The following is a 12154-nucleotide window of genomic DNA, read 5'->3' on the forward strand; positions in this document are numbered from 1 at the left end:
GGACGGTACAGATATCTCCCAAATGTCAGGACAGGACAGATATCCCCCAAATGTCAGGACAGTACAGATATCCCCCAAATGTCAGGACAGTACAGATATCCCCCAAATGTCAGGACAGTACAGATATCCCCCAAATGACCCCTTTTTGCAAAGTAGACAGTCCGACGTACTTCATAAGAGGAAAGGCAAGTTTTTTGAAGTTGTATTATTTTTGTCATAATTTTTCGGAAAATTAAAAAAATTATTTTCACAATTTTTTTTTTACATACTGTCACCAGTGCAGTACAGCGTCATCATATAACTGGCATGGCCTTGATCAGGGACACTGACTGGTGACTGTATGAAAAGATTTTTTTTCACATTTCACTTTGACCAAAGTAGTACAAAGTTACCATAGTAACATTGTACTACTTTGGGGAAGTGATCAGTATTTGGGGAAGTGATCAGTTGAAAGAGGTTCCAACCTAATAAACCTAACTCAGCATATGTGACAGAATCAGATAACCACTTTTCAAAATCCATTTTTCCCTATGTCTCATATCTTGGAATATGAAAGACTTACATAAAAACCAGACATATCGTCAGATTGGCCACGAGAAGGCAAACAGTTTGGTAGGTCACTCGCATGGTCTCGAATACATAGGAAAGCCAAAAAATAGATCTCGTGAACCGTTCAGTGTATAATTTCATAATTCATATCTAATCAATCCTCAGACATGTCTGCCTAATAATCTACCCGCGGGTGGAATGTCACTTGTGCATAGGAAAAGTTATGGGCCAAAATATGAGTTAGGGGAGATTTTGGCTCTAGTTGAGGAATCTGCCCATACCTACACGCCCTAAATGGGGGATTGGTCCTTCACTTCAGAGACACCCCCTGCTGGGGACTACAAAATAGGCTGTCAGGCCTAAGAGTGTGAGTTAAAGACGTCTCCCATTTTAACATCAGTACCACCTGGGGAGACCCGTGCCCTTTCGCTCTGAAACTTGGATCTGCTAACCCAGGACTTTAGCAAGTACCTTAACCCTTTCACCTCCGTCTGATAGTTCTTTGCTGTGCTGTTAGTCTCTGTATATTTATAGGTGAAACTCGAAAAATTAGAATATTGTTCAAAAGTTGATTTATTTCAGTGCAGCAACTTAAAAGGTGAAACTAATATATGAGACTCATTCCATGCAAAGCAAGATAGTTCAAGCCGTGATTTGTCATCATTGTGATGATTATGGCTTACAGCTCATGAAAACCCCAAATCCACAATCTCAGAAAATGAGAATATTGTGAAAAGGTGGAATATTCTCGGCTCAAAGTGTCCCACTCTAATCAGCTCATTCAGCCATAACACCTGCAAAGGGTCCCTGAGCCTTTAAATGGTCTCTCAGTCTGGTTCAGTAGGAATCACAATCATGGGAAAGACTGCTGACCTGACAGTTGTGCAGAAAACTTTCATTGACACCCTCCATAAGGAGGGAAAGCCTCAAAAGGTAATTGCAAAAGAAGTTGGATGTTCCCAAAGTGCTGTATCAAAGCACATTAATAGAATGTTATGTGGAAGGGAAAAGTGTGGAAGAAAAAGGTGCACAAGCAGCAGGGATGACCGCAGCCTGGAGAGGATTGTCAGGAAAAGGCCATTCAAAAGTGTTGGGGACTTTCACAAGGAGTGGACTGAGGCTGGAGTCAGTGCATCAAGAGCCACCACACACAGACGGATCCTGGACATGGGCTTCAAATGTCATATTCCTCTTGTCAAGCCGCTCCTGAACAACAAACAACGTCAGAAGCGTCTTACCTGGGCTAAAGAAAAACAGACCTGGTCTGTCCTCAGTGGTCCAAAGTCCTCTTTTCTGATGACAGCAACTTTTGCATCTCATTTGGAAACCAAGGACCCCGAGTATGGAGGAAGAATGGAGAGGCACAAGGACCCCGAGTATGGAGGAGGAATGGAGAGGCCCAAGGACCCCGAGTATGGAGGAAGATGGAGAGGCCCAAGGACCCCGAGTATGGAGGAAGATGGAGAGGCCCAAGGATCCCCGAGTATGGAGGAAGAATGGTGAGGCCCAAGGTCCCTGAGTATGGAGGAAGAATGGAGAGGCCCAAGGACCCTGAGTATGGAGGAAGAATGGAGAGGTCCAAGGACCCCGAGTATGGAAGAAGAATGGAGAGGCACACACTGCAAGATGCTTGAAGTCCAGTGTGAAGTTTCCACAGTCTGTGTTGATTTGGGGAGCCATGTCATCTGCTGGTGTTGGTCCACTGTGCTTCATTAAGTCCAGGGTCAACGCAGCCGTCTACCAGGAGATTTTGGAGCACTTCATGCTTCCTTCCACAGACGAGCTTTATGGGGATGCTGACTTCATTTTCCAGCAGCACTTGGCACCGCCCACACTGCCAAAAGTACCAAAACCTGGTTCAATGACCTTGACCTTACTGTGCTTGATTGGCCAGCAAACTCGCCTGACCTGAACCCCATAGAAAATCTATGGGGCATTGCCAAGAGAAAGATGAGAGACATGAGACCGAACAATGCAGAAGCACTGAAGGCCGCTATTGAAGCATCCTGGTCTTCCATAACACCTCAGCAGTGCCACAGGCTGATAGCTTCCATGCCACGCCGCATTGAGGCAGTAATTGCTGCAAAAGGGGCCCAAACCAAGTACTGAGTACATATGCAGCTTCTACTTTTCAGACGTCCCATATTGTTCTATGTACAATCCGTGTTTTATTGATTGCATGGAATATTCTCATTTTCTGAGATTGTGGATTTGGGGTTTTCATGAGCTGTAAGCCATAATCATCACAATGATGACAAATCACGGCTTGAACTATCTTGCTTTGCATGGAATGAGTCTCATATATTAGTTTCACCTTTTAAGTTGCTGCACTGAAATAAATTAACTTTTGCACCATATTCTAATTTTTCGAGTTTCACCTGTATATATATATATCTTAGTTACATCTTTTTCTGTAAATATTTTTATTGCACCCGTTTGACCTTTTAGTAATAAATCTTTCCTTCTGAAAGTGTTGAACTGTTTGTAAAGCGCTTTATTGCAATTTACGAATTCCTGCCTGTGTTTGTTTAACTGTCTGACTAATCAACCTGCGGTGACCGTGTTATACAGACGATTATCTCAACCATTATACTGTTTTAGCTGATATTGCGAGTTTCCTCTTTCTCTGTACAAAAAGGAGGTGGTGGCAGTGTGAAGGGTTAATTGCGTAATTAACTTGATGCAGTAACAATCGCTCAGGCTGCCGATACATCGATTGTGGTCCAATTAGCTGGAAAATCGTTGTGCAGGGTGCAGCTGGGTGTGGCATTGTTACGCACTTGACATCGTGATTTTAGATCGGCTAGTCCTTTGGTCACGAGTTTGGTGAGAAGTCCTGGGGTCTGACGCCGCGATCGTGACAGTCCCATTTTTGCCACGTTTCAAGACATTCCTTTTATGTCACTTCCCTTTGATTCTGATTTTTTGTATGCATTCACTGGCATTTGATTTCTTGTTGTGATCACATCACTTTTATTTGTTCTACCTCTGTGGATTCACTCCTGTAGCTATTAGGCTCCATGTACACGGGGTGTTTGGAAACCACTTCTCAGTGATGGAAACTGACTGCTGGAAAATGTAGGTTAAAAACACGTCTGTTTAGCCGCGTTTGCATACCGTGTTTATGATCGTTTGCACTTAGAAGCGTTTTAAAGATAACCTCAGGCAGTGGCGTCCCGAGGCAGGTGCGGGGGGTATGCGCCACACCGGGTGACACCTACCGCACAGGATGACACTCAACCCGCTCCACAAAAAGGTAAGTTGTAAAGCAAGCCAACGATCCCCACAGGATGGTTCGGATCTGCGGCTTTAGCATAATGGATTAGAGTCCGATCCATTATGCTCCCCAATCCACAGATCCCATCCATCCTGTGGGGATCGTCGGCATGCAACCTATACGGGGTGACACCGGACCCGCTCCACGAAAAGGTAAGTTGTAAAGAAAGCCAATGAATTCCCGCAGGATGGATGGGATCTGCGGATTGGGGAGCATAATGGATCTGAGTCCAATCCATTATGCTCAATCCACAGATCCCATCCATCCTGCGGGCATCGTCGGAGGCAGGGGTGTATTTATCACAAGGCAAACAAGGCATTTGCCTAGGGTGGCACTTTTCAGGCGGGCAGCACTGTTCCCTGGAAGAAGAGACAGAAGAAGGGACGCATGCGGCATGGGGACAGGGTGGGATCCAAGAGAGGCTGGGGGCTCCTTGACGGTGTATGAAGAGCCTGACTCTTATTCCAGGGGATGTCTGCAGCTGTGAAGGTGAGTGTCATTCTCTCTCTCACTGGGGGTGGGATGAGAGCTGGGTTGGCTGGTGTATGGAGGGTGGTGGTAGTGGAAGGCTCTCTTGGGTGGGGGGTGGTGTTGGTTGATGTCAGGCTCTCTCTGTGGGAGGGGGGGCGTCCAATTTTTGTGTTGCCTGGGGCAGCATAAAACCTAAATACACCACTGGTTGGAGGGGGTGTCCCCAAGTGTTATTGCACAGGGTGACACCACCCCTAGGGACGCCTCAACCTCAGGAGACCTTCCAAAATGCCCAGAATGCACTGAAAAAACAGTAAAAAAATGAACTATTTCAGATATTTTGAGAGACATAGAGAGAGCAGAAGCAGAGAGAGCGGTATGTGTTGAGATTAGCTGTCTTTTTTTTTTTGTGGTGTTTGGATGTTCCGGCTCATTTCTGTGCAGAAATTATTGCAGCCGCGTCTAACATTTTTTCTTTCATGCAAAACCTCAAAGTACGGTGTGTCGGGTCCATCTGAGTCCCGGGAAAACGCTTCGCATGCATTTTTCATGATGACAAAAGGCTCTGGACAGCATCTGGAAATGGAAGAGTTAAAAAAATTTCCAAACGCAAACGCTTAAAAAATGCGGTTAGCCGCGTTTACAAGCGTTTGGTGTTTGAAACGCCGATAACATCTACTCCTGAACGCAAGTTTGGTGCGTTCAAAAAAGCGACTGTAAAGGACGGTGTGTACACGGACACATGGGAGGACATTAGGGAGAGCTCAGGGGCTGCTGAAAAAAATGCAGAAAGGCTCCTGAACATCCGTTTATCAGCCGCAGTGTACATGGGGCCTTGTTGTGCACTTTTTTGGCACTGGTTGTATGAGAATGACTTTATTTATCTCGGTTTGTTGTTATTCACGTATTTATCAGCATTTATGTATTATTGTATTTATTTCAGGTACTTATATAGCGCTGTCAATTTACACTTTACATATATATTGTACCTTCACATCAGTCCCCACCCCTGAGGAGTATACAATCTAAGGTCCCTAACTCACATTCATATACTAGGACCAATTTGGACAGGAATCAATTCACCTACCAGCATGTCTTTGGAGTGTGGGAGGAAACCGGAGTACCCGAAGGAAACCCACACAGGGACAGGGAGAACATGCAAACTCCAGGCTGGTGGTGCCGTGGTTGGGATTCGAACCAACGACCCGAGTACTGCCAGGCGGAAGTGCTAACCATTTAGCAGCTGTGCTTCCCAGTGGTGTATTTAGGGTTTGTGCTGTCCTAGGCAAACTCCTCCCCGGCGTAGAGAGCCTGACACCGACCAACACCAGACCCTCTTCCCCCCTCCGTGGAGAGACCCTGACAGTGACTCAAACCCCCAACCCCCCTTCCCTGGTGACAGAGAGACCCCGTTACAGCTCTGGACATCCCCGGGTCGAGAGTTGGGCTCTACATACACCAGCAAGCAGCCCACAGCCTCTCTCAGATCCCACCTGGTCCCCATGCTGCATATATCCCTTCTTCTAGGGGGCAGAGCCACCCCCCCCTAAAAAAAGCCGCCCTAGGCAAATGCCTTGTTTGCCTTGTGATAAATATGTGCTTCCCTCACCAAGCAACGCAGCACCTTTTTTTCCCACATACTTACCTTACCCCCGTCTTCTGTATTGCTGGTGGTGACATCACCATCCTTACGGGAGTACAGAGCAGGTAAAATCTTGCAAGAAGACCAGGCCATTGCAAGAACATCTTCCTGAGGTTCCAGATGCTGTGTTCCTCAGGATCCAGCCCAGGGGTGGACTGACAACTCATGGGGCCCCCGGGCAATAGGGGATCATGGGGCCCCTGTGTCAAAAAAGCCTATGAAAAAGGTACCAGGGGCATCTCATGGGGCCCCCTACTGACCCCAGGCCCTTGGGCAGTGCCCGAGTTTCCAAATGGTCAGTCCGCCCCTGATCCTGCCAGAAGGTGCACCGCCATCCTCACCCTGGACACCACAGGAGGAAGACGGGTGAGATCAGTGTACAGCCCAACTTCTTCCTTTACAGGTACATTTTACACCATAGGTACTTGATTGGTGAAGGGGCCCCGGGCAGCGTAGGTGGATCTGCAGCTCAGGGGGTGGCGAGGTGGGTTAGGTCATCTTGGCATCCATGAAATAAACTACGGAGCTCGGCATGCGTTTGCTCTCACCTTCACTGCGGATGGGCGAGGGATCATTGCTGCCACCGTCCAGATGGAAAGTGTTTTATTGTACGTCTTGAAGCTCCATTTCACAGCTGTCCCTCCCAGATGTCTAATGAATCTGCAAGCCGCGCAGCAAGCCATTAATGCCGCGGTCGTTATCGGACATGGGGGGAGGGGGGAATAGGGGGATTGTGAATTATCTTTCTGTCCTTCACCCATTTCAATGCTTCTTGTATCCTCTATCGTCCCACCATACACAGACCGGACCACCCTGTCCGAACCCACTGGAACTGGTACTGTGGGCCCGTCTGTCTCTGGTCTCAGTACTTGCTAGGTCAGTGACACAGAGCAAGCATGTGGGCAGTGAAACCAGAGAGAGGAAAGCACACATGATATGTATGTACAGGCTTGTTCTGGGCAATGGGCATAGAAAGGATTGACATTAGAAGATCACCATGACGGCGGGGTAACCGGTAATCTCTGCAGGAGCATACAGCAATGTGCGTCCCTCTATCATTCTGCTTTCCTATAGATTGAAAAAAAAAACCCCAAGTGCCATTGCTCTGGGATCCAGTGTGACATTATTATGGACCCCAAGTGTCAGTGTGTCTGGGCCCCCAAGGGCCAGTATGTCATTGTTCTGGTCCCTTAAAGTGCCTGTGTGTCTGGGACCCCCAAATGCCAGTATGTCATTGTTCTGAATCCCCAAGTGCCAGTGTGTCTGGGACCCCCAAGTGCCAGCATGTCATTGTTCTGGACCCCCAAGTGCCAGTGTGTCTGGGACCCCCAAGTGCCAGCATGTCATTGTTCTGGAGACCCCCAAGTGCCAGTGTGTCTGGGACCCCCAAGTGCCAGCATGTCATTGTTCTGGACCCCCAAGTGCCATTGTGTCTGGGACCCCCAAGTGCCAACATGTCATTGTTCTGGAGACCCCCAAGTGCCAGTGTGTCTGGGACCCCCAAGTGCCCGTATGGCATTGTTCTGCTCTCCCTAAGTGTTAGTGTGTCATTGTTCTGCTCTCCCCAACTGTCAGTGTGTCACTGGTTTGGACCCCCAAGTGTCAGTGTGTCATTGTTCTGGACCCCCAAGTGTCAGTGTGTCATTGTTCTGGACCCCCAAGTGTCTGTGTATCACTGTTCTGGACCCCCAAGTGTCAGTGTGTCACTGTTCTGGACCCCCAAGTGTCAGTGTATCATTGTTCTGGACCCCACGTGTCAGTATGTCATTGTTCTGGACCCCCAACTGTCAGTGTGTCACTGGTTTGGACCCCCAAGTGTCAGTGTGTCATTGTTCTGGACCCCCAAGTGTCAGTGTGTCAGTGTTCTGGACCCCCAAGTGTCAGTATGTCATTGTTCTGCTCTCCCCAACTGTTAGTGTGTCACTGGTTTGGACCCCCAAGTGTCAGTGTGTCATTGTTCTGGACCCCCAAGTGTCAGTGTGTCACTGGTTTGGACCCCCAAGTGTCAGTGTGTCATTGTTCTGGACCCCCAAGTGTCAGTGTGTCATTGTTCTGGACCCCACGTGCCAGTGGATCATTGTTCTGGACCCCCAAGTGTCAGTGTGTCATTATTCTGGACCCCACGTGTCAGTGTGTCATTGTTCTGGACCCCACGTGTCAGTGTGTCATTGTTCTGGACCCCACGTGTCAGTGGATCATTGTTCTGGACCCCCAAGTGTCAGTGTGTCAGTGTTCTGGACCCCCAAGTGTCAGTATGTCATTGTTCTGCTCTCCCCAACTGTCAGTGTGTCACTGGTTTGGACCCCCAAGTGTCAGTGTGTCATTGTTCTGGACCCCCAAGTGTCAGTGTGTCATTGTTCTGGACCCCACGTGCCAGTGGATCATTGTTCTGGACCCCCAAGTGTCAGTGTGTCATTATTCTGGACCCCACGTGTCAGTGTGTCATTGTTCTGGACCCCACGTGTCAGTGTGTCATTGTTCTGGACCCCACGTGTCAGTGGATCATTGTTCTGGACCCCCAAGTGTCAGTGTGTCATTGTTCTGGACCCCACCTGTCAGTGTGTCATTGTTCTTGACCCCACGTGTCAGTGTGTCATTGTTCTGGACCCCCAAGTGTCAGTGTGTCATTTTGCTTGGACCTCAAATGTGGTGTGTTTTACAAGCGTATCCAGACCAAAGATATGTAACACTATCCCCTTAAGGATCATGGAGTTATTTTTGGGCTCCCTGTCACTCTTGACCCCATTCTGAAAATCCAACCCCTTCTGACACCACCATACTCTTCTGGTCAGTGTAAAATCTCATAATATTGCCAGAAAATGGACTCGCACACCAGCTGGAGTGAACTGATACGTTGTTTATATTAGAGTCAAGTATGAGCACAGTAAAGTAACACAAGTTATTACTCTTAGTAACTTTAAGCAAGGGCCAACACATACAGCAAATATCTCAATCAGTTCTGGACGTCCTGCAAATCAGAATCTATCCAAGGGCCTCAACTCTGAGATGTTTCTGTCCCCAGTGAGCAAAAGAGAAACTACTAAGGAATAAGACTGGCTCACTTTGGGCCCTCGGAAGCTGATGACAAGGTTCAAATCTGAGATGAAGAAAAAGCTCTTTAATTAGGAAAGCTAAAGTCCCTTTAACTGCAGTGAAAGATCTTCTGCACGCTTGTTGGGGCCCAGTTGGTGCACTAAATTTAGATCTCCTTGGTTGCAACAGGTGGAAGTCTCGCAAAAGGACTTATGCAAGCACAGCCACTTTCCCTTTAGGTGGTAATTAACTTGGGGAGTACCCGTTTAAGGCACAAGAGGAAATGCAGGTTTTAACAAAAAGGTTTAAGGGGTGGGCAGAGGCAATTGTTAACAATGGGTTAATTCCTCTCTAGGCTCTAGCAAATGGCATCCCTTGATGGATGTAAGCCAATTGCAGAGGAAACAGTGGGGTGGCTTGGCCCAGAGAGGGTGGACACTGCAGTAGGCTCTGATGACTGGATTATGCTGGAGATATGTTTGCTAATAGGCCGTGTGAACTAGGCCTTGACTTGTGTAACTGTTGAACAATGTCATTGACTGTATAGAGAATGGCTGATGCAAGAGAATGCCAGTGACAACTTGAATGGCTGGAGATTGGGACTCTCTCACCTCATCTGTGGCTTGCTGTTGGTTTTACTGTAGATGGGGGCCTCCACCAGTTCTGCGGTTCCTCCTGTAGCATCCATTCCTGACTGCTGCACTCCAGGTGACCTGCCGACAGGGCAGCAGTTGGCTGTTCCTCCCTTTTTCTCTGCTCTGCCACTCTGCGGCCTGGTCCAGTCCTCCGGCTTTCCGCACAGCTCACTCCTCACACCTTCGGTTCCTCCTGTAGCATTCATTCCTGACTGCTGCACTCCAGGTCACCTTCCGACAGGGCAGCAGTTGACTGTTCCTCCTTTTTTCTCTGCTCTGCCACTCTGCGGCCTGGTCCAGTCCTCTGGCTTTCCGCACAGCTCACTCCTTCCTTCCAGCTCTCTCCCAGCTCACTTCCTGCCTAATAGCAGGGTGTTACATCAAGCATGATTGTGTTTTTACTTGCAATGAGCCAAAACAGAGGTGATTCAGACCACTCTGCGGCCTGGTCCGCTCCTCCGGCTTTCCGCACAGCTCACTCCTCACACCTTCGGTTCCTCCTGTAGCGTTCATTCCTGACTGTTGCACTCCAGGTCACCTGCCGACAGGGCAGCAGTTGGCTGTTCCTCCCTTTTTTTCTGCTCTGCCACTCTGCGGCCTGGTCCGCTCCTCCGGCTTTCCGCACAGCTCACTCCTCACACCTTCGGTTCCTCTTGTAGCGTTCATTCCTGACTGTTGCACTCCAGGTCACCTGCCGACAGGACAGCAGTTGGCTGTTCCTCCCTTTTTCTTTGCTTTGCCACTCTGCGGACTAGTCGGGTCCTCCGGCTTTCCGCACAGCTCACTCCTAACACCTTCGGTTTCTCTTGTAGCGTTCATTCCTGACTGTTGCACTCCAGGTCACCTGCTGACAGGACAGCAGTTGGCTGTTCCTCCCTTTTTCTTTGCTTTGCCACTCTGTGGACTGTCCCGGTCCTCTGGCTTTCGGCACAGCTCACTCCTCACACCTTCGGTTCCTCTTGTAGAGTTCATTCCTGACTGCTGCACTCCAGGTCACCTTCCGACAGGGCAACAGTTGGCTGTGCCTCCCTTTTACTCTGCTTTGCCAGTCTGCGGACTGGTCGGGTCCCCTGGTTTTCTGCATAGCTCACTCCTTCCTTCCAGCTCTCTCCCAGCTCACTTCCTGCCTCTGTTCCCAGACTTCTGCATTTATATGCCTCCGCCCACACGCCAGATCCTCTGGGAGATGTAGCCCCCCAATTAGCAGCCTTCAGTCCTGCAGTTTAGCCTACAAAATCCATAATGCTTGGATGTGTGCCACTGAGTTGCAGGACACTGCCACCTTGTGTCTCTTTTAACATCCTACAGTCTGAATAATAGCAGGGTGTTACATCAAGCATGATTGTGTTTTTACTTGCAATGAGCCAAAACAGAGGTGATTCAGACCACTCTGCGGCCTGGTCCGGTCCTCCGGCTTTCCGCACAGCTCACTCCTCACACCTTTGGTTCCTCCTGTAGTGTTCATTCCTGACTGCTGCACTCCAGGTCACCTGCTGACAGGGCAGCAGTTGGCTGTTCCTCCCTTTTTCTCTGCTTTGCCAGTCTGCGGACTGGTCGGGTCCTCTGGCTTTCCACACAGCTGACTCCTCACACCTTCGGTTCCTCCTGTAGTGTTCATTCCTGACTGTTGCACTCCAGGTCACCTGCCGACAGGGCAGCAGTTGGCTGTTCCTCCCTTTTTCTCTGCTTTGCCACTCTGCGGACTGGTCAGGTCCCCCAGCTTTCCACACAGCTCACTCCTCACACCTTCGGTTCCTCTTGTAGCGTTCATTCCTGACTGTTGCACTCCAGGTCACCTGCTGACAGGGCAACAGTTGGCTGTTCCTCCCTTTTTCTCTGCTCTGCCACTCTGCGGACTGGTCAGGTCCCCCGGCTTTCCACACAGCTCACTCCTCACACCTTCGGTTCCTCTTGTAGCGTTCATTCCTGACTTCTGCACTCCAGGTCACCTGCCGACAGTCCAACAGCTGGCTGTTCCTCCCTTTTTCTCTGCTTTGCTAGTCTGCGGACTGGCCCGGTCCTCTGGCTTTCGGCACAGCTTACTCCTCACACCTTCAGTTCCTCCAGTAGTGTTCATTCCTGACTGCTGCACTCCAGGTCACCTGCCGACAGGGCAGCAGCTGGCTGTTCCTCCCTTTTTCTCTGCTTTGCCAGTCTGCGGACTGGTCAGGTCCCCCGGTTTTCTGCACAGCTCACTCCTTCCTTCCAGCTCTCTCCCCGCTCACTTCCTGCCTCTGTTCCCAGACTTCTACATTTATATGCCTCCGCCCACACGCCAGATCCTCTGGGAGATGTAGCCCCCCCAATTAGCAGCCTTCAGTCCTGCAGTTCAGCCTACAAAATCCATAATGCTTGGATGTGTGCCACTGAGCTGCAGGACACTGCCACCTTGTGTCTCTTTTAACATCCTACAGTCTGAATAATAGCAGGGTGTTACATCAAGCATGTTTTTACTTGCAATGAGCCCAAACAGAGGTGATTCAGACCATGTTTTTTAATGTCCAGTAAGCTACAAAGCTGCAGTTGGTGTGTCCTCCTGGAACGTTG

This window comes from Staurois parvus, unplaced genomic scaffold (genome assembly GCF_062004578.1).
Source record: "Staurois parvus isolate SC_StPar_1 unplaced genomic scaffold, SC_StPar_1.0 ptg001335l, whole genome shotgun sequence".
Taxonomy (NCBI): Eukaryota; Metazoa; Chordata; class Amphibia; order Anura; family Ranidae; genus Staurois; species Staurois parvus.